Source organism: Mustela nigripes, chromosome 7, assembly GCF_022355385.1.
Source record: "Mustela nigripes isolate SB6536 chromosome 7, MUSNIG.SB6536, whole genome shotgun sequence".
NCBI classification, from domain to species: domain Eukaryota; kingdom Metazoa; phylum Chordata; class Mammalia; order Carnivora; family Mustelidae; genus Mustela; species Mustela nigripes.
Window position 1 is genome coordinate 37,624,833 of NC_081563.1, and position 24,293 is coordinate 37,649,125.

Genomic DNA, 24,293 nt, shown 5'->3' on the forward strand with positions numbered 1-24,293 from the left:
CTCAGATCATGATCCTGGAGTCCCTGGATCAAGTCCCACATGGGGCTCCCTGCTTGGCAGGGAGTCTGCTTCTCCCTCTGATCCCTGTCCTCTCATGCTCTCTTTCTCTCTCTCTCTCTCAAATAAATAGATAAATCTTAAAAAAAAAAAAAAAAAGCATGACTGAGCTGATAAGAGAAACAATTTGATGTCAGTTGCAATGGGAAACTTATTGTGCAGCTGAGGGTAAAAACTAGAGTTGGCAAAGAGTTGGTTTGTTACAGAGGAGCAATAATCGGAATGATGGCAGACTCTTCAACAGTGACAGTAAAGCCAGAAAACAGTGCCATAATATTTTCATTGTATTGTGAATAAATGCTGTCAACTTAAGGTTGTGTACCCAGTAAAACTATCTTCCAAGAATAAGAACCCATGCAAAGATGTTGGTGATGCGAGGATTCATACCAAGAGAACTTTATTAAAGCAGCTTCCAAGGGCAGTACTATAGGTTGGGGAAAATGAACCAACTAGGAAGGCCTGAGATGTAAGAAGGGATGGTGGGCCATGAAAATGGTCAAGGTTTAGATAAAGCTAAGCAAATATTAACTGTTCAAAATGATAATAATGTCTAATTTGTGAGGGAACTATAATTCTGGGCAACAGTAGGTTTGGAGAGGGGAGAGATTAGGGTTAAAGCACTCTGTGGTTCTTCTTTTTTTTTTTTCCCCAGAAGAGAGGAAAAATACTGACAAATTTTTGATTTGGTTAAATTAGATGTGATGTTGAAAGTTCTTGGAGGTGAGGGGTGCCTGGGTGGTTCAGTTGGTTAAATGTCTGACTCTTAATTTTGGTTCAGGTCATGATCCTGGGATCATGGAATCAAGTCCCAGGATGGGCTATGTGCTCAGTGTGGGGCCTGCTTAGGCTCTCTCTCTCCCTCTCCTTCTGCCCCTCCCCCTGTCCTCTCTTTCTCAAATAAATAAATAAATAAATAAATAAAATCTGGGAAAAAAACGTTCTTGGAGGTAAGCACCAAAATATATAATGCCCAACCCAGTAAACAAAACACAAATGGCATAATGAAAACAAAATGAAGCAAATCAAACCATCTAAGAGAAGAAAAAAACAAGAAACAGAAAAAGTAGACAAACTGCACAAAATAAGATGGTAGAAAGAATTAAAATACATGACAAATCACCATCAAAGTAAGTGAGCTAAACTTACTAGATAAAAGGCAAGGATTATCAGGCTGGATTAAAAAAAATAAAGCTATGTTTTACTACAAACACACATGAAGATAAATAGTAATATACATATATAAAATAAAGGTACAAAGATTCTGAAAACAAAATGGTGAAAAGAATATGTGTTAGACTAGTTTTAAACAAGATAAAGCTATTGATTCATAACAAAAGAAATAAACATTAAGACAAATAGCATTGCTAGAGAAAAGTAGGTTCATTCATATTGATTAAGAAACCCCACAAAGATATAAAATTTAAAAATGTGTGCATTAATAATATATAAACATATTAAAGTAAAAAATGACAGATCCCAAAACAAACTGAGGGTGTTGGGGGAAGGGGGTTGGGAGAAGGGGGTGGGGTTATGGACATTGGGGAGGGTATGTGCTATGGTGAGTGCTGTGAAGTGTGTAAACCTGGCGATTCACAGACCTGTACCCCTGGGGAAAAAATATATTATATGTTTATAAAAAAATAAAAATTAAATTAAAAAAATGACAGATACACAAGGAACCACTGACAAAGCCACTAATAGAGTGGGAAATTTTAATATACATTTCTTAGTAATTGATAGACATTGCAGACCCACATCAGTAAGGAAATAACAAGCTTGGTTGAATGGATATACTTGGAATATGGTACCCCACAACTGGTACAAGTCTTTCTGTGAAATGTAGATAAGAAGTTCAGCCAAATAGAATATGCTGTCAGAAGTAAATGTGATAAACTACTTAAGATACCTTGTACAGGACCTAGCATGTATTAAGCCTTTGATAAGTGCTTGATAAGTATTTGTAATTTGTTCCCAAATTAAAAACAAACCGACAAGCCCTGTCCCCTTTAAGAGACCGTGACAGGTAGAACACCAGAGGGCAGTTCTGAATGAAGACCACTGAGAGATAACTAAGGGCCTTGGGGGCTGGGAGCACCAGTATGGCCTGGGGCAGGAGGAGGAAAGATCAAAGAGGGTGGAATAATGGTGTTAGACACGCAGTCATAAGGATCCACCAGGACTCAGACTATAATTTTATTTATTTAGTTTTCTTTTTTTTAATTAGATTGTAATTTTTTTTAGTTTAGAATTTATATTTCTCAGTTCTTTTTTTTAATTTTTAATTTTTTATAAACATATAATATATTTTTATCCCCAGGGGTACAGGTCTGTGAATTGCCAGGTTTACACACTTCACAGCACTCACCAAAGCACATACCCTCCCCAAGTGGCGTTAGGGATGGTCCTGGGAATTACAATAAGAGCTTCATTAATGAAGGAAAGCAGGGTGGAGAGAGTTGAGGGAGGCCATCTCTGTTAGCCCATTTTACAAACTTGCTTCCCCTGACCCTGCTTGTGCATGTGCGTGACGTCTCTATCAAATAAATAAAATCTTTCAAAAAAATTGAAAAAAAACATGTTGCTTGGCAAGATACTACTATCTTATCCCAAGCCTGATTTGAGGAAGAGAGTGCTCATAGGTACCCAGGATTATGGCAATTTCTTCATTCTCCCAGCTCTTGCTCTTCTATATTTGTCTTTCTGGGGCTTCATCTCATCTGATAGTCTTTGAGGTTCAGAGTGGGCCACTGAGTTATTCCAGTCCTGGACTTTTCCAACAGTTCTAAGTGACAAAGGGGCCTGATGTATGGGAGTGTGAGTGAGGCCCTAGTGACAGCATGCTTAGGAAACATTTAAAATTCTCCCAGCCTGGAGAGAAATTCTGTGAAAAGACTGGCATTTCCACAATTCCAGATTTATATAAAAAGATGACATTAGCACCCCACACTGGGTCTGGGTTTCCAACTGTGGCTTCTCCCTCAAATCCCTATAAAATGGCTCTAGCTTATTGGGTCTCATTCTGAGGACCAGCTGGGGGACTACAAAATAGAATCATGGGAGATACCCCTGGCACCTGCTTGATGCCTGCCCTGAGCATATGGAGGTTGCCTTGTAGCTTTTAAAACACTTTTAAAAAGCTTCTTAGATTCTTAAAGTTTTACTTACCTTGAAACAGCTATACTTGAAGAATTTAAACAGCTAGACAAGGTAGCTGGTTCAGCATGTCCAAGGATCTCCCAGGTGGAGGTGGAAATGATAAGGTGATGGGGCATATGTTAAATTTTTCTCTGAGGCAAACTGGGAGGATATTCTCAGAGAAGTTACCTGATCTTTGAACCTTGAGTCATCCAGGAAACCTTGGACTAGTAGGGTAGTCATACCTGTGGAAGCCTAGGAATTTCTAGGTCACGCAACTCCTTTCATTCCCACAGCAATCCTGTATGATATTAAGGATCTCTTGCTAGTAAACCTCCAAGTATTTGTGGGTAATGGGGTGGTGGTGTGTTTGACGTAGGGGTGCAGTGGGACTGTGAGGTAAAAAAGCAGTTGGTTCTAAACCTAAGAATTTAATTTATTGTTTTAGAATGTTCTGGCATAATTAAACTCAGGTATAAACAAATAGGTGGTGTTGATGGACAGGGCTGCCTCAGTGTGTCTGGGGTATTTTCAACTGGGGTCCTTTCATGATGATAATACATTGGCCCATCTGGGGTCTCTACTCTTTCCACTTTTGCTTCTTGGCCTTAGAATCAGGACATGGACATTTTGTCTGGACTGGCCTTCTGAAAGCAAAACACCCTACTTCATCTTCATCACGTATCAGAACTAGTAAGATCCTGGGTGGATTACAGATGAATCCAAGTGGGATGGATAAAGGCTGTGGAAAGAGATGAGGAATGAGCGATGTAGCACTTGGTGTTGGAACTGTGGGATGAATGGCCATAGAATTGGCAGTGAGTGGGAAGAGGAGAGACCTGAGGGGTAGCTGATAGAAAAGGAAGTGCCCGTGTTAGAGACCGAGGTGGAATTGCGGCATACTAGCGGGCAGGCAGTGGTGGTGTATGTGCATGTTTTCATCCCCATGTGCTCAGGGAACTCTTTAGAGACACACCCTGGGCCCTAATGCTGCTTTAGTACCCCTACGGCACAAAGCTGAGTGCATGGTGAGTGAGTAAGAAAATGCCCACAGGTTCATATTGTCTAGTGTATCATGGCTATATGATATGATATATATATATATAAAATATATATATATATATAGACAAACATGTATAAACATACACATATATATGACAGATATATCATGATACATATCATATGTATGTATATATAAAAGCATAGTTGATCCAGGGTTTTTCTACTGCTACTGAGATTTCAGGATATATAAGTTGGAATAATATTGAAATTCCTAGAAGGCTTTTAAAAAAAAAGATTTAATTTATTTATTTGTCAGAGAGAGAGAGAGAGAAAGAGAGAGAGCACAAGCAAGGAGAGCAGCAGGCAGAGGGTGAAGCCGGCTCCCCGCTGAGCAAGGAGCCAAATGAGGGACTTGATCCCAGGAGCTTGAGATCACAACCTGAGCCGAAGGCAGGTGTTTAACTGAGCCACCCAGGCGTCCCCCTAGAAGTTTTCATTAGTTTTAAAAAAGTATGTGAACTTAGGGTGAGTAATCAAAGAGTGCAGAAGAATTAATTGTAGAAAGTACTATGCTCTGTCTCTGCTTGATGACAGATGACAGATACTGTGGCCCAGATATTATTGCCATCAATAGAGATATTTTTTTCTAGTTTGGTGGTTTTTGGGGTATATAGCTTAGGAGGCTTGACATTAGCATAGGCCACAGAAAATCATTGGCAGTCTCACAAAGATAGACACATAGTGGGGATATTTCCCATGGGGCTCATTAGCCACTTGTCCCTTTGGCTTCTGTGCCCACACTGGGCTCAGAATAGCCTGCAGTGGTAGTCAGCTGTGAGGGGCATCCTGGTATGGAGTCATCAGAGCCCACGTAATGTCATCTTGGACTACCTGGAAGTGTCTGCCAAGGAATCTGGGCCCTCTGAGGCTCTTAGGAAGGAAGGATGCTTGTCCATTTAGGGTTTTCTAGATCCAGAGTTTAGGGAGGAATGGTTTAGCTTGAGGCCATGTGCCCCTTTGCCAAGCTGGATGGGATGCACCTTTGAGCTGTTGGGCTGGGTCCTGGGGAGGAGAGCAAGGCAGGAACTGGAGGCCCAGAAGCTGATGGGGTGTAGGAAATCCCATCCAACAGGCTGGGCAACAAAGATGGGAGTGGTCATCCAGGTGTTGGGGGCTGATGTAGGGGAAAATGGCATACTATAAACCCACAAACTCATGGGTGATGGCACTCTTATCATGCTTCTCTGATTTCTTGATGCATTTTGGGCTCTCTAGCAGCAGATGACTGGGCAGCTTGGGTCTCAGCCATCTCCATGGTGCAAAGTCTTTGCAACTGCCCTATGGGACAAGACAAGAGGAAACCTGACATCGGCAACAGCAGGCAGATTGGCTGACAGAGTGACACACAGGTGGCTACTCTGTTAGATTTGTTTTTTCGAGGACTCCCAGCCCGAGAGCCCTCGGTGACTGATCAAATGAGCGAGGAATGGAGGACACCTGTGAGTCAGGCCACCACAGATGCTAAGAGTCTCAGGCAGTGCCCCATCCAGTGCCTGAATCTTCTTTGCTGCTGGATCTGAGCCCAGTTGGTAAAAGGCGAACTGGTCAGAGAGCCGTGTTGCCGAACTACTACACACTCTTACAGGAATGTAGGCACACAGACATGTACTGGCAGGCATGCTGTCACTTCCCCTTTCACCACCAGGGCTATGTCTAGGCTGAGTTGGCTCTTTCATGTGGGAAAACTGATTGGACTTAGTACATAAAGATAAAGGACTTTTGGGGAGCCCATCTATCCGGAGACCCTGTGTCCAGCCCACAGATGTTGACAGGTGCCTGCTCTTCTGAGGCTGGGTTTCAGGGCAGGCTTTTGGTCTTTTACCCTTCTGTGATATCTTCTAGCTAATGAAAGACTCTGTGCCCTCTCTCTGCCTATAGCAAGTGGAGGCCCTAGCCTCAGGCAAGGAGTAGTAGCTATTTGAATAACTAATAGAGAAGGTGAACCAAAGAAAAATTATCCAAATGGCATTTCCCTTGTGATGGGGAGGGGCCTTCATGGCATCTGACTTCCATCCCCATTTTCAAACCTTGTTCCCAAAGCTGGACATGCCACAGATGAGGAGCTTCGTGTGGACATTTAAGAAGGAGCCCAGCCAAAGGGGCCCTAGCACCTGGACTTACCAAAGAAACTCCTGGCTTCACTCATGGCTTATGTTGTAGATACTTGTGTTGATGCATCTCTGTTTAATCTTAGAGAAACCCCCTTCCTATGACAGCAGGAGCCTGGGCTTGTTACTTTCAGCCTCTGCAAATCAAACAAGAGGGGTGAGGAGTCTGGCTGATGGCACAGGAGGAAATGCCTGGGGAACCACCACAGTTGGGACTGGATCCTGCCACCCAGCTGAAGGGAGAAGCTCCATCCTGTTCGGCATCTTGTCTGCTCTAGAAATATGAGCCCAATCCCAGGGGTGGGGCTTATTCCTGCAGCCTAGGGCGAAGCAGGGAACGCTTTCCAGGGGCGCCTCCAGGGAGTTCATGTGCAGATAGGCCAGGCTCAACAGGTGCAGCGTGGCCTGGAAGGCATGGCTAGAGGGGAGTGCAGGCACACTCCAGGGACCTTGTGTCCTGCTGAAGGAAAGAGGACACACTCACCCACTTGCAAACCGAGAATTGCCTAACACAGGCCGCTTAACAAAGACCAGTGACATTTCCAAGTCAGAAATGCAAGAATAACAGAAGTGGGGACCCAAATATTTACCAGGTAGGGGCCATGGATGTTGGGGTACCATGAAGGGGCAGCACTGACTGAAGGAAGATTTAATAAAAACCACTAGTCTTTATATCCAGAACAAAGCCAGGCCCAGAACCTCTTGTTTGTTTATTGGAGAAGAAGTTAGGGCTGGGCTCTTTCACTGCCCCAGTCTGAGATTCTTGGGTCTGAAGCCTTTGCCTCCAATGGTTTCTTGAGGTCAGAGGCTCTTTTGGCTTTGCTCCCGTGTCTGAGCTACAGTGGGAATATGCCACACATCCAAGAAACCATAAGAAGGGCGACTGCAGTGTAAGTGTGGCCCACCTGAACAGCTGGGACTGGCAAGATGAAAAGCGTCTCCATGATGATTTACCTCGCTAGACAGGAAGGCTGGCTTTATCCAAACTGAGACTTGTGGCTTGCTGTTTTTGTAAGTTTCTAAGACAAGAGTTTCAACAGTTGAAACATACAAATAATATTTTATTGATTTGATTCATTTAGGTATTTTGGGGGCTAGTTTTGTAGCTAGCTTTGAACATTAGGAAACAGAAGAATTACTTGATTGTTTTAATCACAAAAAAGTAGGTATTTCTGAAGTGACAAGAATAAAGGATTTCAATATTAGAAGAGACCTCAGGGTGTCCAATCCCTAAGGATGAGGAAGGGTATTTGAGGGATGGAGTGATTTGCCTGGAGCTACTCAGCCAGGCCTGAAGGCAGCTGCCGCCATCCACCGTAATGCCCACACTACACCAAGTGCAACCTTACACATGCATTATCTTTCTTGATGTGTGCATTATTTTATAGCTTGCAGGAACTTGTCATTAAGTCCTCCTTAAAATGTTATAAATATTCTACTCTATTCCAATGAGTCCTTTCACTTAGCCTGTAACTAACACACAGCTCTCTCCAGTATGGTATACCATACACAGTGAGCATCTCTCTGAACTGTTGCTTCTGAAGAGAATGAGACAATAGTAGTGACCATGGATTGAACATCTTCTATGTGACAAGAGGACATGCCAGTAGATTGCACACTGGGGGCCCAAGGGCTGGAGACTGTCCTTGCAGAAAATGAAAAGGAAAGAAAAGCAATGGGAGAAACCCAAGTTAAAGTGACCACCACATCGTGGACTCAGTCCCCATCAGGGCCCAGTGATGGGCCCTCCACTGGGTCTACAGTGGATCAGGCAGTATAACCCTGTAGACCTCCTCCATGCCTACCTCTGGGCCCATGCCTAGGGCCTCCAAATGTTATTGCCACAACCTTCTCCCTCTTTTACACATAGCGAAACCGAGGCATCCAAAACAGATTACTGTGCTTTCCCAAACCAGGTAGAGTTCCCTTCTGTAGCCACAATTTTGTACTTTTTGATAGCTTTATTGCATGTCACATTTCTCCACATACATTGGCTGCCTTTGCAAGTGGATTTTAAATACAGTTTTAAGGAGTCAGCTGGGTGGCTCAGTTGGTTGAGTGACAGCTCTCGAATTTCAGCTCGGGTCATGAGATTGAGCCCTGCTCAGAAAAAATACCTTTTGTCTTTTTTAAAAAAAAATTTATTTGACAGAGAGAGATCACAAGTAGGCAGAGAGGCAGGCAGAGAAAGAGGGATGAGGAAGTAGGCTCCCCACCGAGCAGAGAGCCCGATGCGGCACTCGATCCCAGGACCCTGAGATCATGACCTGAGCTGAAGGCAGAGGCTTAACCCACTGAGCCACCCAGGCACCCCACCTTTTGTCTTTCTGTTGAATCACTGACCTTGGGAAATAATCAATGAAGGCTCACATAAAAATAGACATCAAGTTAATTTTGTAGAGTGGCATGGTCTGATAGAAATTTAATTGTAAGCTGCAATTAGCCAGACATGTAATTCAAAAGTTTGTAGTGTCCATGTTAAAAAAGTAAAAAGAAATAGTAAAATTAATTTTGATACATTTTTTTTCTTATTATAGTTTTTTTTAAAATTTATTTTCAGCATAACAGTATTCATTATTTTTGCACCACACCCAGTGCTCCATGCAGTCTGTGCCCTCTCTAATACCCACCACCTGGTTCCCCCAACCTCCCACCCCCGCCCCTTCAAAACCCTCAGATTGTTTTTCAGAGTCCATAGTCTCTCATGGTTCACCTCCCCTTCCAATTTCCCTCAACTCCCTTCTCCTCTCTAACTCCCCTTGTCCTCCATGCTATTTGTTATGCTCCACAAATAAGTGAAACCATATGATAATTGACACTCTCTGCTTGACTTATTTCACTCAGCATAATCTCTTCCAGTCCCGTCCATTTGCTACAAAAGTTGGATATTCATCCTTTCTGATGGAGGCATAATACTCCCTAATGTTTATGGACTACCTCTTCCTTAACCATTTGTCCGTTGAAGGGCATCTTGGTTCTTTCCACAGTTTGGCAACCGTGGCCATTGCTGCTATAAACATTGGGGTACAGATGGCCCTTCTTTTCACTACATCTGTATCTTTGGGGTAAATACCCAGTAGGGCAATGGCAGGGTCATAGGGAAGCTCTATTTTTAATTTCTTGAGGAATCGCCACACTGTTCTCAATCAAAAGCTTCTGCACAACAAAGGAAACAGTCAACAAAACAAAGAGGCAACCCACAGAAAGGGAGAAGATATTTGCAAATGACAGTACTGACAGAAGGTTGATATGCAGGATCTATAATGAACTCCTCAAACTCAACACACACAAAACAGACAATCATATCAAAAAATGGGCAGAAGATACGAACAGACACTTCTCCAATGAAGACATCAAATGGCTACCAGACACATGAAAAAATGTTCATCATCACTAGCCATCAGGGAGATTCAAATTAAAACCACATTGAGATACCACCTTACACCACTTAGAATGGCCAGAATTAGCCAGATGGGAAACAACATGTGTTGGAGGGGATGTGGAGAAAGGGGAACCCTCTTACACTGTTGGTGGGAATGCAAGTTGGTCCAGCCACTTTGGAGAACAGTGTGGAGATTCCTCAAGAAATTAAAAATAGAGCGTCCCTATGACCCTGCAATTTTGATACATTTTTTACACAGTACATCCCAAATATTATCATTTGAACACATAATCAATGTAAAAATTATCCATGAGATATAATTCTTTATTTTGCACTGCATCTTTGAGGTTTGGTGTATGTATTATACTTTGCATTTCAGGTACTCAATAGCCACATGCAGCAAGTGACTGCTGTATTGGATAGTGCAGGGGTACAAATAGGGAAAAGGAAAAATATCCCAGGAAGGATGGTTGTTGAGTGTCAATGTCATGGCTACCTCTTACGGAGTTGAGATTTACTCTGGCATGGGACATTGAAAATATCAGCAAGAAGTATGGTGAGATCATGGTTGTTATGCCTAAATTATTGCTATTATTATTTTTTGATTTCAGAAAGTCAAGCATTTCACATATTGTGAAGATGTGATGAAAAGACATGTAGAGGTGTAGAACTGACGGGTTCCTGTTTGAACTCAATTACCCCCACTAGCCAAGCAACTGTGGGGAGGTCATTCTACGGCTCTCAGCCTGTTTCCTCATTTGCAAAATGGGGATCCCACTGTCTGCTTCACAGAGATGTCAACTTAGAAAATGTTATTTCATCAAGCTTCTGGGGCTCACTTCCTTCTTTGTAAGTTCTGCAGCCCATGCCCTGAAACTGATTTCCCTGCCCTTTGTTCAAGGTCCAGAAACAGAAGTCAGCCTGTGTCCCTTTGGCCAGAACTCAGATGCTGGTCATCTCTTGGATAGGCCACTTATTCCAGAGAGCACAAGTGGACCTTCCCTCATTTTTCTATAATTCCCTTTCATCTCTGATTGAAGCCCTTGGTTTTTGTTTCTTTTAGGCAGTTCAACAATTTTGCAGTCATTTTAGTGTAAACTCAGCCAGGGCAGAGTTCTGCCCCTCCTCCCTTTCTCCTATGAGGGCACCTAAGATGTGGAGGGGTCTTTGCAACATAGACCTGTTGGTGGGGTGTGGCAACAGGTCTGTGGTGGTTCTTGGGAACTGCTGAGCTCTGACTGACCCTGTCTGACCTCTGTTCATTGACCTTGTTCCCCTTGATTCCCATCACAGGATACTTTGTGTCCTTCTTGTTCCCAACCACCAGCTTTCAGGCCCACAGGCCTCTCTCACTGCTGAGATACGGAATAAGGGCAGCTTCTGGAAGTTTTCCCAAACTTTCCTGGGGCCACAGGAAGCTGCATGTGTCTCTGCTTCTGTCCAGACCTTTCTTGCTACTGTTTTTGTTATTTGTAGTTTCTGGAAGGCTTGCAGCTTGCTTGGACTCCCTTAGATGTTGAAATGGATCTGGTTTTTTGTCATCCACCCATTATAGGGCTCTGCTTGGAGAAGGAGAGGGTTGGAGGACCGGCTCTCCTGGCCCCTTTTCCTCCCAGAACCTCTTCTCTCCACACCTGGGCAGCCTATTTTAGCTTAGTGGGCAGGGTTGTCTGGCTCTTGCACATAGGTTTGGGGCTTTGAAGGGTATAGTTTGAGGGTAAGGCAGATCTCATATGGAATAAGAGTTGCCCTTGGAAATCCTTGAGATAGCCATCATTCTGACACTGTCACCTGCCTTTCCTTAAGTCCACAAACCAGTTTTTTCTGGGGCAGTTTGTGAGGCTAGGGTGTGGAGAGGGTTTGCAGAGAGCGATTGAGGAAGGGCAAAAGAAAATAAGCAGATGCATGTAGAGACAATCCTCAGTTTCATTCTTAGTTTAACCCTGCCACCAAGGCTTTCCTTGTCCCCATTCCCAGATTTGGGCTAATTGCTATTGTATCAGCAATTTCTCCCTAGAGAAAGATAAATGAAAGAAAGCAGTGACAGAGACAAATCCTTCCTATTGAAATAGTGGTTAAAAGGTGAGCTAGATGTTGTCTTTGTTCTAGTCTGCTTTAGGAAAAGTGGACGTGCAAGCAGAGCAGAGCCAGGTCCCTGGTGCTGGTAAATGACTACTTTGCTGGAAAGTGTCTGCCTTCAGAACCTTAAGTTGGGAACGTCTTTAAAAATGAATTGGCCAGGGACGCCTGGGTGGCTCAATTGGTTAAGCAGCTGCCTTCGGCTCAGGTCATGATCCCAGCGTCCTGGGATCGAGTCCCACATCGGGCTCCTTGCTCCGCAGGGAGCCTGCTTCTCCCTCTCCCTCTGACTCTGCCTTCCACGTTGTCTGCCTGTGCTCGCTCTCGCTCTCTCTCTCTGACAAATAAATAAATAAAATCTTAAAAAAAAAAATGAATTGGCCATGAGGGTTGCTGGGGGCGGGGGAGGGTATGGAGAGGATGGTTGGGTTATGGAACTTGGGGAGGGTATGTGCTTTGGTGAGTGCTGTGAAATGTGTAAGCCTGATGATTCACAGACCTGTACCCCTGGGGCAAATAATACATTATATGTTAGTAAAAATACTTAAAAAAGTGGATTGGCCATAAAAGTTTTCTTCTGAAATATGGCCTTCTCATCACCAAATAGGCATGTTCTGAGACTTTAATGAGCAGAACCTACGTTTACTGGAAAGCTCTGGTTCACCCCACTCATGGGCAGAACTGGGGTTCACTCCCCCGCCAACACCCCCAACCCGGCAGGGGACTCTCTCTCGCCACCTAGTGGCCATGTGCCCACATTCTATGTGCCACCCAGGAAGCACCTCCGTGAGTTCACTTGTCCAGGGTATTACAGATCTTAGTAAAGATAAGCTAAAACTCTGTAAAGAAATGGGACAGACAGACAGACAGACACACACACACACACACACACACACACCCCACAACTATTTTAAGAGAAAATTGTCATTTGTGTGTTTCAGCTTTATGTCAATTTACTGCCATTATAAATAGTGCTTATAGGTGCCAGACAATATTCTAAAACTGAAAATACATTTTTAGGTGTTCCCCATCTATGGGCATTAAAATATAGTTGATATAAAATTTGCTATGATTCATATTTTTGCGGTAAGGTGTAGGATTTTTTTTTAAGTCTAGGCTGTAGCGTTCTAGAATGCTCAAAGAACCATTTCTGGTGGGGCTAGGAAAGTTGAATGGCTGCCTCAGCTCAGACCTTCATGGAGAATATTAAGACAGATGAATCTGTGAACACTGTCCCTGCCAAAGCGACAGCTGGTGGTGAGAAGGCTGAAAGACTCCACATTCTGAGAAGAAGTTAATGGGGAAAAATGATAGAAATATTTATTTAATAATCGAAATCAGAAACCACTGCATTAAAGTGTTCTCACTAAACTTTGGCAATGTTTTTCATGTTCGGGAGTTTTCTAAGTGGCATTTGGACATGGTTTTGCATATTGTTAGAACGAACAACAGATGATGGAGAACATCTTTCTTTGGAGCCCCCTCCGGGGATTTGGGTTATTCCCACACATGCAATTAGAAAGTTTAGACTTGAATCCCATCTGCCTCTGGTGTTCCTTGTACAAATCACTTAAGTTCCAACCTCACCTCCTCCTCCTTCTAAGTTGGTTTTATTTTTTTTCCTCACAAAATTCAAACAAAACACAGAATTTGCAGAAGAGAATCTTCGAGTCCCCTTTTATACCTCCTCATTCCCAGATGAACTCCCTGATGCCTGGATAACCATGTATTAGCTGATTGGCATACTTGTAAGGTTAAATCCTTCCCTTTGCATGTATACATAGTACATATACACTTTATTTATTTATTTATTTACTGGCCTAAATGAGGTCACACGTAGCTGTATTATTTTTCCAAAAAGATTGACTTTATTGAGGTATAGTTTATGTACAACAAAACAGTCATTTTTAAATGTACGGCTTGGTGAGTTTTGACAAACAAAAACCTTGTGAAACTACTACCTTAGTCAAGTAATAGAATGTGTCCAACACCCCCTAAAGTTCCCTTATTCCCCTTTGCAGTCAACCCTCCCACCCCATCCCCCCAGCAGCCACTCAGCTACTTTCTGCCACTGAGTTTCAGTTGGTCTCTTCTATAATTTCATATAAATGAGATCATATACTGTGTAGTCTTTTGTGTCTGACTTCTTTAGCTCAACTTATTTCTGAAATGTGGCTTTTTTTGGATCAATAGTTAATTCCTTTCTATTACTGAATAGTTTTTTGTTTTATAGTTGTACCATAATTTGCTCTTCACTCAACTGTTGATGGACATTTGATCTGTTTCCAGCTTTTAACAATTATGAGTAGAGCTATTATGAACATTCATGTACAAGTCTTCTTGCGGACTGGAGTTTTCATTTCTCTCGGTTGTAGCTAGGATCAGAATTGCTGGGTCTTATGGTAAGTATATGTTTAGTTTTGTAATAACTACCAAAGAGTTCTTAGTAACAGCTCTATGGTTTTGTATTCCCTCCAGCAATGTGTGAGAGTTCCTATTGTTTCATATCTTTGCAAACACTTTTGTTCTATTTATCATAGACACCTAAGTGAATATAGAGAGACATTGCATTATGGTTCTATTTTTTGTTTTTCCTGATGATTAACAATGTTGAGCATCTTTTCATGTGCTTATTGACTATTCCCATATCTTTTTGGTGAAGATTCTGTTCAACTCTTTTGCCCATTTAGAAAATTTGGTGGTTTGTCTCCTTGTGTCAGAAAATATGAGATAATAGAAAATATTTACATTGGTTTCTGCCCCTGATTCCTGGTACAGAGCTCCTAAAACCCTTTAAAAGTTCTAAAAGCAGTAGGAGCATCTTTTGTTCTAATTAGGCTACTCTGAGGGCCTCCTAAGAGGACTGGTTACTAGAAAGACTTGTTATGAGAGAGGGGAGAGAGGCTAGAAATGAAGATAATAGCTGATCATGCCTATGTGAGGAAGCCTCCATAAAAGCACAATGGTGCAGGGTTCAGAGAGCTTCCAGGTGGGTGAACATGTCTGTACTGGGAGGGTGATGCATCCCAATTCCATGGAGACAGAAGCTCTCGCACTCAGGACCTTCCAAGACCTCACCCTATCAATCTCTCCATCTGGCTGTTCATCTGTATCTTTTATCATACCCTTTAATAAATTAATAAACGTAAATAAGTGTTTCCCTGAGTTCTGTGAGCCATTCTTGCAAATTAATCAAACCCAAGGATGTGTCATGGGAATCCCTGATTTGTAACCAAGTCAGACAGAAGTTGTGGGTAACCTGGGGACCTACTATATGTGACAGGCATCTCAAGTGGGGAGCAGTCTTGTGGGACTTAGCCCTTAACTGGTGGCTTCTGACACTATCGCCAGGGAGATGTGTGAGAATTGAATTGAATTATAGGATACTCAGTTTGTGTTGCAGAGAATTGCTTGGTGGATATGTGTGTGAACCTCCCAGCCTCCAATGTAATTGGGTCTTAAAATCATTACAAAAGAGTTCTATATTTCTTTTTTATTCTTTATCTATCTTGTATACAAGTCTTTTTTCAGCTACAGTAATATCTGTCTTGTCACCTCCTAGGACTGGTCAGATAAGATAATGAGCAGGAAAACGGCATGCAAATGGGGGAGCATAATTCAAATGTTGTTCATTAAGGCCATAAGATGCTTCCTGTTGTGATCACGGAAGCTGCTTCTTCCTTGATTTTGTAGACCGGCATGTGGAGCCATCCGTGTTGGCTCCCATTAGTTAGTCAGAGGGTTTTTGTTTGTCTTTTCTTGCCACGTCATTCTAATTTGTGATACGCAATCAACCATGACATGTATTTTCGGTTATGACACTGGCCTGGGAAGCCAAGGGATGATGTGAAGTGGTTTTCCCTAATTTTGCAACAATTGTGTGCTTTGCTCGTCTTATTACACCATATGCTGTTAACATGAATTCATGGAAGTGGACCATCTGGCAAGATAACTTGAAGACCATCTCCCCATCTTCATGAATATGGTTTCTCATAAGTATAGTGTTTATTTGATACTTTATTCTTAAAAGCAATAAGGCGAGTTGAGAAACTTTGGAAACATAGCATAGAGGAAAAATATTTCCATCCCCTCAAATCCCCATTTTCTTCTCAAATTAAGTATCATTTCTGGCGTTTTAGTGGTTTCTTTTCTGCCCTGGTTTCCATGTTTGTGACTGTTAGTCTTTTTAAGTATTTAGATTTGGTCCAAATATTATATATTTAGATAATATATGTTATCCAATATATATTATATAAATAATATATAAATAACACATAATATATATGAATATATATTATTTTAATAATATATATAAATAATATATAAATAATACATAATATATATGAATATATATTATTTTAATAATATAAGGTTTTTTCAGAGAATTGGAAAGTATGGAAAAATGGAAGGAAATCATCCTAATCCTGTCTTCAAAAGCAACCACTGCTAAATGTATTTCTAGACTGTCATATTACTTTTTTCTTCTAGCCATTTTAACAGGAATCTTCAGGCCATAGTCATATCTTTGAGTTTTAACCTTTCTTAGATGAAAATAATCTTCACTTAGGTGCTCTTACTAAAAAGAATTGAAAAATAAGAACTTAAAAATAAGATTGAAAATTTACAAAAGAGTGATTTTTTAAAGATTTTATTTATTTATTTATTTGAGAGAAAGTGAGAGCAGGGGGAGGAGCAGAGGAAAAAGGAGAAGCAGACCCAGTGCTGAGCACGGAGCCCCATGTGAGGCTCCATCCCATGACCTTATGATCATGACCTGAGCCAAAATCAAGAGCTGGACAGTCAACCAGCTGAGCCACCCCGGTGCCCCCAAAAGAATAATTTTTATTAACACTGGATTTGGGCCTTGGGGCAAATTACTGAGAAGAGGTGCTGTAACTCATTAGGGATGAAGGAAATGAGGAAGCTTAATGCTTGGAAAAAGGCCAGAGATGTGGTTAGGTTTCCCAAACCGAAGAGTGAGTTAGCAGATAAGCCAACTTCAGGTGTCCTCAGACTGTCCACACACCTGTACTGTTGGGTAGAGGTGACAGTAAAACTCCTGCTTACTGTTTGCTGCAGGGATTCTCACACACAGGCCCGGGAGGAGAAAAAACTTTTCATACTAGCAAGTGGAGGAGGAAGGGTCAGACTTCAGAAGGGCATGGTGAAATAGCAACCTCTAGAAACCTCTAGATTTCGTGGGGTGACTTTCTTTGTCACTAAGGTGCTGGGTGGGACTTTCTCAACCATGCAGCCCAATTCTGGTCTCTCCAGCTAAGACTGACATCTTCCTACCCCTAGGATCTTAGGTTATGTTGTCCTTTCTACTTGAACTCAATCATTCAGTGGATATGTTGAGTACCTACCATGTGCTGTGCACCTTATTTAATGAAGTTTTGGGGGTAAGATTTGGTGGTGTATCTTACTCCATATCTCTCCTTCCCTGTTGTGTTCCCTATAAAGGAATCTGTATGTGTGTTTGACAGAGAACAGAGGACTACTTCTGTAAACAATTGGACAAGCATCCAGTGGCACTCGATATAGGGCTCTTGTGGTATCTGTGTTGGGAGGGTCCATGGATTGGCCCAAGGCTAAAGAAGGGCCTCACTCAAGTTTCCTCCCCTCAGAATCTGGATGGTTAAGCGTGTTAAATAATACAAGTTAACCACACAGAGAAAGTTGTTATGGAAAATGTGTGATGCACTGCTGGAATTCTTTCCAGAAGGCTCTGACCAGGTATATTTACTACCTGGGGAGGAAACAGAAAGAAGAAAGAAGGATGGCTGGATCTTCTGTCTTGAGGGAGAGTATGGTCAGAATCTGTCTTAGGAACAATGGCCTTCCTCAGAGTACTCCACAATGACAAGGGGGCCCATTCTGCCTGTGATGGGAGTGAGTGGACATGGGCATAGCCAAGGGATATTAGCCCACTCTCTGGTCAAGGGCACCACAGTGCAATATCAACATCTGATTAGCAACTTCGCCCAGAGCATATTCTCTCTGTCTTCAGGGAGGGACCCTGTAGGGGCATATTGAGGACAGCATTCCTCGAAAACCACATGTAAGCTGCCTCCTGAATGATAAACAACAGAGAGCTGGGTGTTAGGTTCAGTCCAATAAATCAAGGCAGACCTGCGGTCACAGTGGGAGAACTGCTGTATGTCAGGAAACCAGGAAACCAGGACAAACACACTTACACAGCCAGGGCTGCACAGTGGGCCTCTAGTAAGTCATTCACTTAACAAATATTACTGAACCTCAGCTGTGTAACAGGATATGTTATAGCCACTGGAGTGACGAGGTGGATGAGGTCCATGTTCATATATAGGTTATGTTCCCACGGTGGACAGGCAAGGGACCAATTATGAATAATAAATTAAGTAAATGTTCAGATAGTGATATACTTTATGATGAAAATGAAACATGTTGGGGAGGACAGCCGGTATGTAACCTGAGAGAGGTTGGTTAGGGAAGGTCTCTTCAGGGTGCCCATGAGAAGGAGCCCAGCACTAGAACATCTGGGAAGGAGCCTCCGCTTTGGGCACAGGCAACAGTGAGTACCAAAGCCCCACCATATTGGAAGAACCGAAGGAGGCCAGTGCAGCACAGAGGGTGAGGGAGGTGAAGAGTTTGGATTTTATTTTAAGTGATACAGGAAAACATTGGAGGGTTTTAAGCTGGGGAGTGACAGGACCTAATGTACCTTGTAAAAGGATCATCTTAGTGGGGCAGGGGTAAAACAGGGACTCAGGTCCAGAGGAGGAAAGAAGAGCCCCACCCTTGGGGTTGGGCAGTAGTAGTGGCATCAGAGGGAAGTGGACAGAGTTGGGATATATCCTGGAAGGTGGAATCACCAGGACTCGTTTATAGGCTGTAGAGGAATGGCAGGTCAGGGGTGCTGATTCCTGAGGGAGGAGATTGGGAAGGAAGCAGGTTTGGATGACAGGGAGGCAAGAGTTTGGTTTTGGCCATTTGCAGTTCAAGATGCCAAATATCAATGTGAGATTGGCAGTTAGACAAGTCTCTATTCCATGGGAGAGGTGAGAGCTAAGATTGTAAACATGGACGTCATTGGCTAAGAGATGGTATTTGAAGCCACAAGACTGGATGAAATGCCTTTCGTATGCTGGTGTCTGGGCACCGGCTTAGGCAGGAAGAGCATGACCAAATCCTGCCACCTGGTGGGGACTGGAGAGGCCAGGATGCAGTCTGGCTCACAGGCTGAGTCTTTCATACCCACACAGACATGTGGCTGAATCATTTGGGGACTGGCACTGCTCCCACATCTTTCTCATTTCTCCCCCCTGTAGCTCCACTCACATGTTTTCTAGAATCCCCCATTGTCTTCATACTCTGCCAGCAGGTGACACCCAGTCAGTCCCCAGGGCCCAGAGCAGATGTCTAATGGTCCTCTTGTACATGTCTCCTTATTTGTCATGCCCTGGTTTTTGCCCTCTGTCTCCTATGGTTGACTGAGTAAAAAGCCCACATTTGTATTATATGGCACCCTCTTCAGGCCATCTGAGGCCCTTCATCTCAAGACTGCTTGAGTTTTTTTTTTTTTTTTTTATTTTTTATTTATTTATTTTTCAGAGAGTGAGATTATTTTTAGGCAGAGAGACAGACAGAGAGAGAGATGAGGAGAAGCAGGCTCCCTGCTGAGCAGAGAGCCCCATGCGGGACTCGATCCCAGGCCCCTGGGATCATGACCTGAGCCGAAGGCAGAGGCTTAACCCACTGAGCCACCCAGGCGCCCCGACTGCTTGAGTTTTTAATAGTCATTCAGTTTTCATTTTGAAGATGGGAAATTGAGGGCCAGAGAAAGGAAGTGGCTTGGCCAGGGTAACAGAACACATCAGTAGGAACCGTGAGCTCCTGGAGGCCAGGGACCACTGGTGCTGTATCTTGATCATTATAGAGAAATATGAGTTCCAGGAGTAAAAGGGGTCTTCTAAAATTAAATGACGTAGCCTTGTAAGAAAACATTTTATTTAGAAATAATTGCAGATTGGCAGGAAGGTGCAAAGGAATATACAGGGAGGTTCTGAGTGCCCTTCAGGTGGCTTCTCCCAGTGTTACCATCTTGCATTCTTATAGTGCAATGACAAAACCCGGAAACTGCCTTTGGTACAATCCCCAGAGTTTATTAGATTGCCCCAGTTACACACACACTCATTTGTGTATCTGCAGCTCCATGTAATTTTGTTGCCTTGGTAGCTCCACATAAGCATCGCAATCGAGCTGTTGAGCTGTGCCACCCCACACATCTCCCTCTTCATGGACACACCCACCTTGTTCCCCTCATCCCTCACCCCTGGCTACTTTGCATCTGTTCTCCATCTCTATAATTATGCTATTTAATGGATGTTATATAAATGGAACCATGAAGTAAGTACTCTTTTGAAATTGGCTTTTCTTCACTCAGCATAATTTCCTTGAGGTTCCTTAAAGTTGTTGGGTTTATCAATAGTTCTTTCCTTTTTATTGCTGAGTAGTATTCCCTGGTCTGGATGTACTACAGTTTGTTTAACCAGTTACCTCTTGGACATGTGGATAGTTTCCAGTTTGGGGCTATTATGAATAAAGCAAACATAAAACATCAGTGTATGGGTTTTCGTATGAACTTAAATCTTCATTTTTCTGGGATATATGCCAAGAGTGCAATTGTTGGGTCAAATGATAGGTTCATTTTTAGTTTTAAAAGGACTCATCAAACAATTTTTCAGAGTGGCTGTGCCATTTTATATTTCTGTCACAATGTATGCGTGATCCATTTTCTCTACATCTTTGCTAGAATTTGATGTTATCATTATTTTTTCATTCTTGCCATTGTGATAGGTATGGAGTGATATCTCAGTGGGGCTTTAATGTGCATTTTTCTAATGGCTAATGATGTTGAATATATTTTCATGTGTTTACTTGTCATTTGCTTATTATCTCTTTTAAAAAAATATTTTATCTATTTATATATTTGACAGAGAGAGACAGCGAGAGGAAAGAGAGCACACGCAGGGGGAGCAGCGAGAGGAGAGGGAGAAGGAGGCTCTCCACTGAGCAGGGAGCCCGATGTGGGGCTCAATTCCAGGACCCTGGGATCAAGACCTGAGCTGAAGGCAGACGCCTAATGACTGAGACAACCAGGTGCCTCTTGCTTATTATCTATGGTGAAATGTCTGTCTATGTCTTTTGCCCTTTTTTCTTCATTCCTTCCTCTCTTTTTTCCTCTCCTTCCTTCCTTCCTTCCTTCCTTCCTTCCTTCCTTCCTTCCTTCCTTCCTTCTTTAGTAGTCTCCATGCCCAGTGTGGAGCCCAATGTTGGGCTTGAACTCATGACCCTGAGATCAAGACCTGAACTCAGATCAAGAATCCAACAGTAACTGACTAAGGCACCCAGGCATCCCCCTTTGCCCATTTTCTAATTGCATGGTTTGTTTTTTAAATGTTGAGCTTTGAGAGTTCTTTGTATATTCTGGATACAAGTTATTTGTCAGATATGTGATTTGCAAATATCTTCTCCCAGTCTGTAATTTGTTTTTTTATCCTTTTAACACAATCATTTACTGAGCATTTTAATTTTGATGATTCTAAACTTTTAATTTTCCCTTTTATGCATCATGTTTTTGGTGTCAAGTCTAAGAACTCTTTGTGTAGTCCTAGGTACCAAAGATTTCTCCATTTTTTTTTTCTGGAAGTTTTATAGTTTCATTTTTTCTGTTTAAGTCCATGATCCATTTTGAGTTAATTTTTTTACATTAAAGTATTTTTTTTTATGTAACTGAATACTGTGTATTTAATTTCATATCATATACAATTATCACGACAAACCTCTAAGAGACCAACATCAAATTTTCTCAGAACGTTTGCCATTAAAGTATTTTTAATTAACATATAATGTATTATTTGTTTCAGGGGTACAGATCTGTGATTTATCAGTCTTATATGATGCCCATTGTTGAATTAATTTTTATATATCGTTGAAGTTTAGGTTGAGATTAATTTTTTGCCTGTAGATACATAGTTGTCTAGCACCATTTATTGAAAAGGGTATATTTAGGAGCGCCTGGGTGGCTCAGTGGGTTAAGCCTCTGCCTTCGGCTCAGGTCATGATCTCAGGGTCCTTGGATCGAGGCCTGCAGTGAGCTCTTTGCTCAGCGGGGAGCCTGCTTCCCCCCTCTCTCTGCCTGCCTCTCTGCCTGCTTGTGATCTCTGACTGTCAAATAAATAAATAAATAACCTAAAAAAAAAAAGAAAAGGGTATATATATATATATATTTTTTTTTAAATTTATTTATTTTCAGCATAACAGTATTCATTATTTTTTCACCACACCCAGTGCTCCATGCAATCCATGCCCTCTATAATACCCACCACCTGGTACTCCAACCTCCCACCCCCCCGCCACTTCAAACCCCTCAGGTTGTTTTTCAGAGTCCATAGTCTCTCATGATTTATCTCCCCTTCCAATTTACCCCAACTCCCTTCTCCTCTCCATCTCCCCTTGTCCTCCATGCGATTTGTTATGCTCCACAAATAAGTGAAACCATATGATAATTGACTCTTTCTGCTTGACTTATTTCACTCAGCATAATCTCTTCCAGTCCCGTCCATGTTGCTACAAAAGTTGGGTATTCATCCTTTCTGATGGAGGCATAATACTCCATAGTGTATATGGACCACATTCTCCTTATCCATTCGTCCGTTGAAGGGCATCTTGGCTCTTTCCATAGTTTGGCGACCGTGGCCATTGCTGCTATGAACATTGGGGTACAGATGGCCCTTCTTTTCACAGCATCTGTATCTTTGGGGTAAATACCCAGGAGTGCAATTGCAGGGTCATAGGGAAGTTCTATTTTTAATTTCTTGAGGAATCTCCACACTGCTCTCCAAAGAGGCTGCACCAACTTGCATTCCCATCAACAGTGTAAGAGGGTTCCTCTTTCTCCACATCCCCTCCAACACATGTTGTTTCCTGTCTTGCTAATTTTGGCCATTCTAACTGGTGTAAGGTGATATCTCAATGTGGTTTTAATTTGAATCTCCCTGAGGGCTAGTGATGATGAACATTTTTTTATGAGTCTGATAGGCATTTGTATGTCTTCATTGGAGAAGTGTCTGTTCATATCTTCTGCCCATTTTTTGATATGATTGCCTGTTTTGTGTGTGTTGAGTTGAGGAGTTCATTATAGATCCTGGATATCAACCTTTTGTCTGTACCGTCATTTGCAAATATCTTCTCCCATTCTGTGGGTTGCCTCTTTGTTTTTTTGACTGTTCCCTTTGCTGTGCAGAAGCTTTTGATTTTGATAAAGTCCCAAAAGTTTATTTTCGCTTTTGTTTCCTTTGCTTTTGGAGACATATCTTGAAAGAAGTTGCTGTGGCTGATATCGAAGAGATTACTGCCTATGTTCTCCTCTAGGATTCTGATGGATTCCTGTCTCACGTTGAGGTCTTTTATCCACTTTGAGTTTATCTTTGTGTACGGTGTAAGAGAATGGTCGAGTTTCATTCTTCTACATATAGCTGCCCAATTTTCCCAGCACCATTTATTGAAAAGACTATCTTTTTTCCACTGTATATTTTTTCCTGTTTTGTTGAAGATTAATTGACCATAGAGTTGAGGGTCCATATCTGGGCTCTCTACTCTGTTCCATTGGTCTATGTGTCTGTTTTTTTTTTTTTTAAAGATTTTATTTATTTATTTGGCAGACAGAGATCAGAAGTAGGCAGAGACACAGGCAGAGAGCAGGCAGAGAGGAGGAAGCAGGCCCCCTGCCGAGCAGAGAGCCCGATGTGGGGCTCGATCCCAGGACCCTGAGATCATGACCTGAGCCGAAGGCAGTGGCTTAACCCACTGAGCCACCCAGGCGCCCCTATGTGTCTGTTTTTAGGCCAGTACCATGCTGTCTTGGTGATCACAGCTTTGTAATAAAGCTTAAAATTGGGTAACGTGATGCCCCCAGTTTTGTTTTTGTTTTTCAACATTTCCTTAGCGATTCGGGGTCTTCTGATTCCATACAAATTTTAGGATTATTTGCTCCAGCTCTTTGAAGAATACCAGTGGAGTTTTGATCGGAATGGCATTAAAAGTATAGACTGCTCTAGGCAGTATAGACATTTTAACAATGTTTATTCTTCCAATCCAAGAGCATGGAATGGTCTTCCATCTTTTTGTGTCTTCTTCAATTTCTTTCATGAGTGTTCTGTATATTTCTTCCATTGAGTTACTTTACTAATTTGTCAAAAATTAATTAGACAAATTTGTGTGGGTCTATTTCTAAGTTCTTTATTCTTTCTTTTTTCTAAAGATTTTATTTATTTATTTGACAGACAGATCACAAGTAGGCAGAGAGGCAGGCAGAGAGAGAGGAGGAAGCAGGCTCCCCACTGAGCAGAGAGCCCGATGCGGGGCTCGATCCCAGGACCCTGAGATCATGACCTGAGCTGAAGGCAGAGGCTTTAACCAACTGAGCC

General features: G+C 42.3%; 1 protein-coding gene across 2 annotated transcripts in view; it reads left to right on the forward strand.

Moving 5' to 3' along the window:
* LOC132022476 (interleukin-36 gamma-like) overlaps positions 1-24,293 on the forward strand; it is a 162,380-nt gene that overhangs the window by 83,959 nt on the left and 54,128 nt on the right. For both annotated transcript variants that reach the window (XM_059407725.1, XM_059407727.1), the window contains exon 3: positions 20,802-20,964. The gene's annotated coding sequence lies outside the window, so the exon portion shown is untranslated. The remainder of the gene's footprint in view (positions 1-20,801; positions 20,965-24,293) is intronic.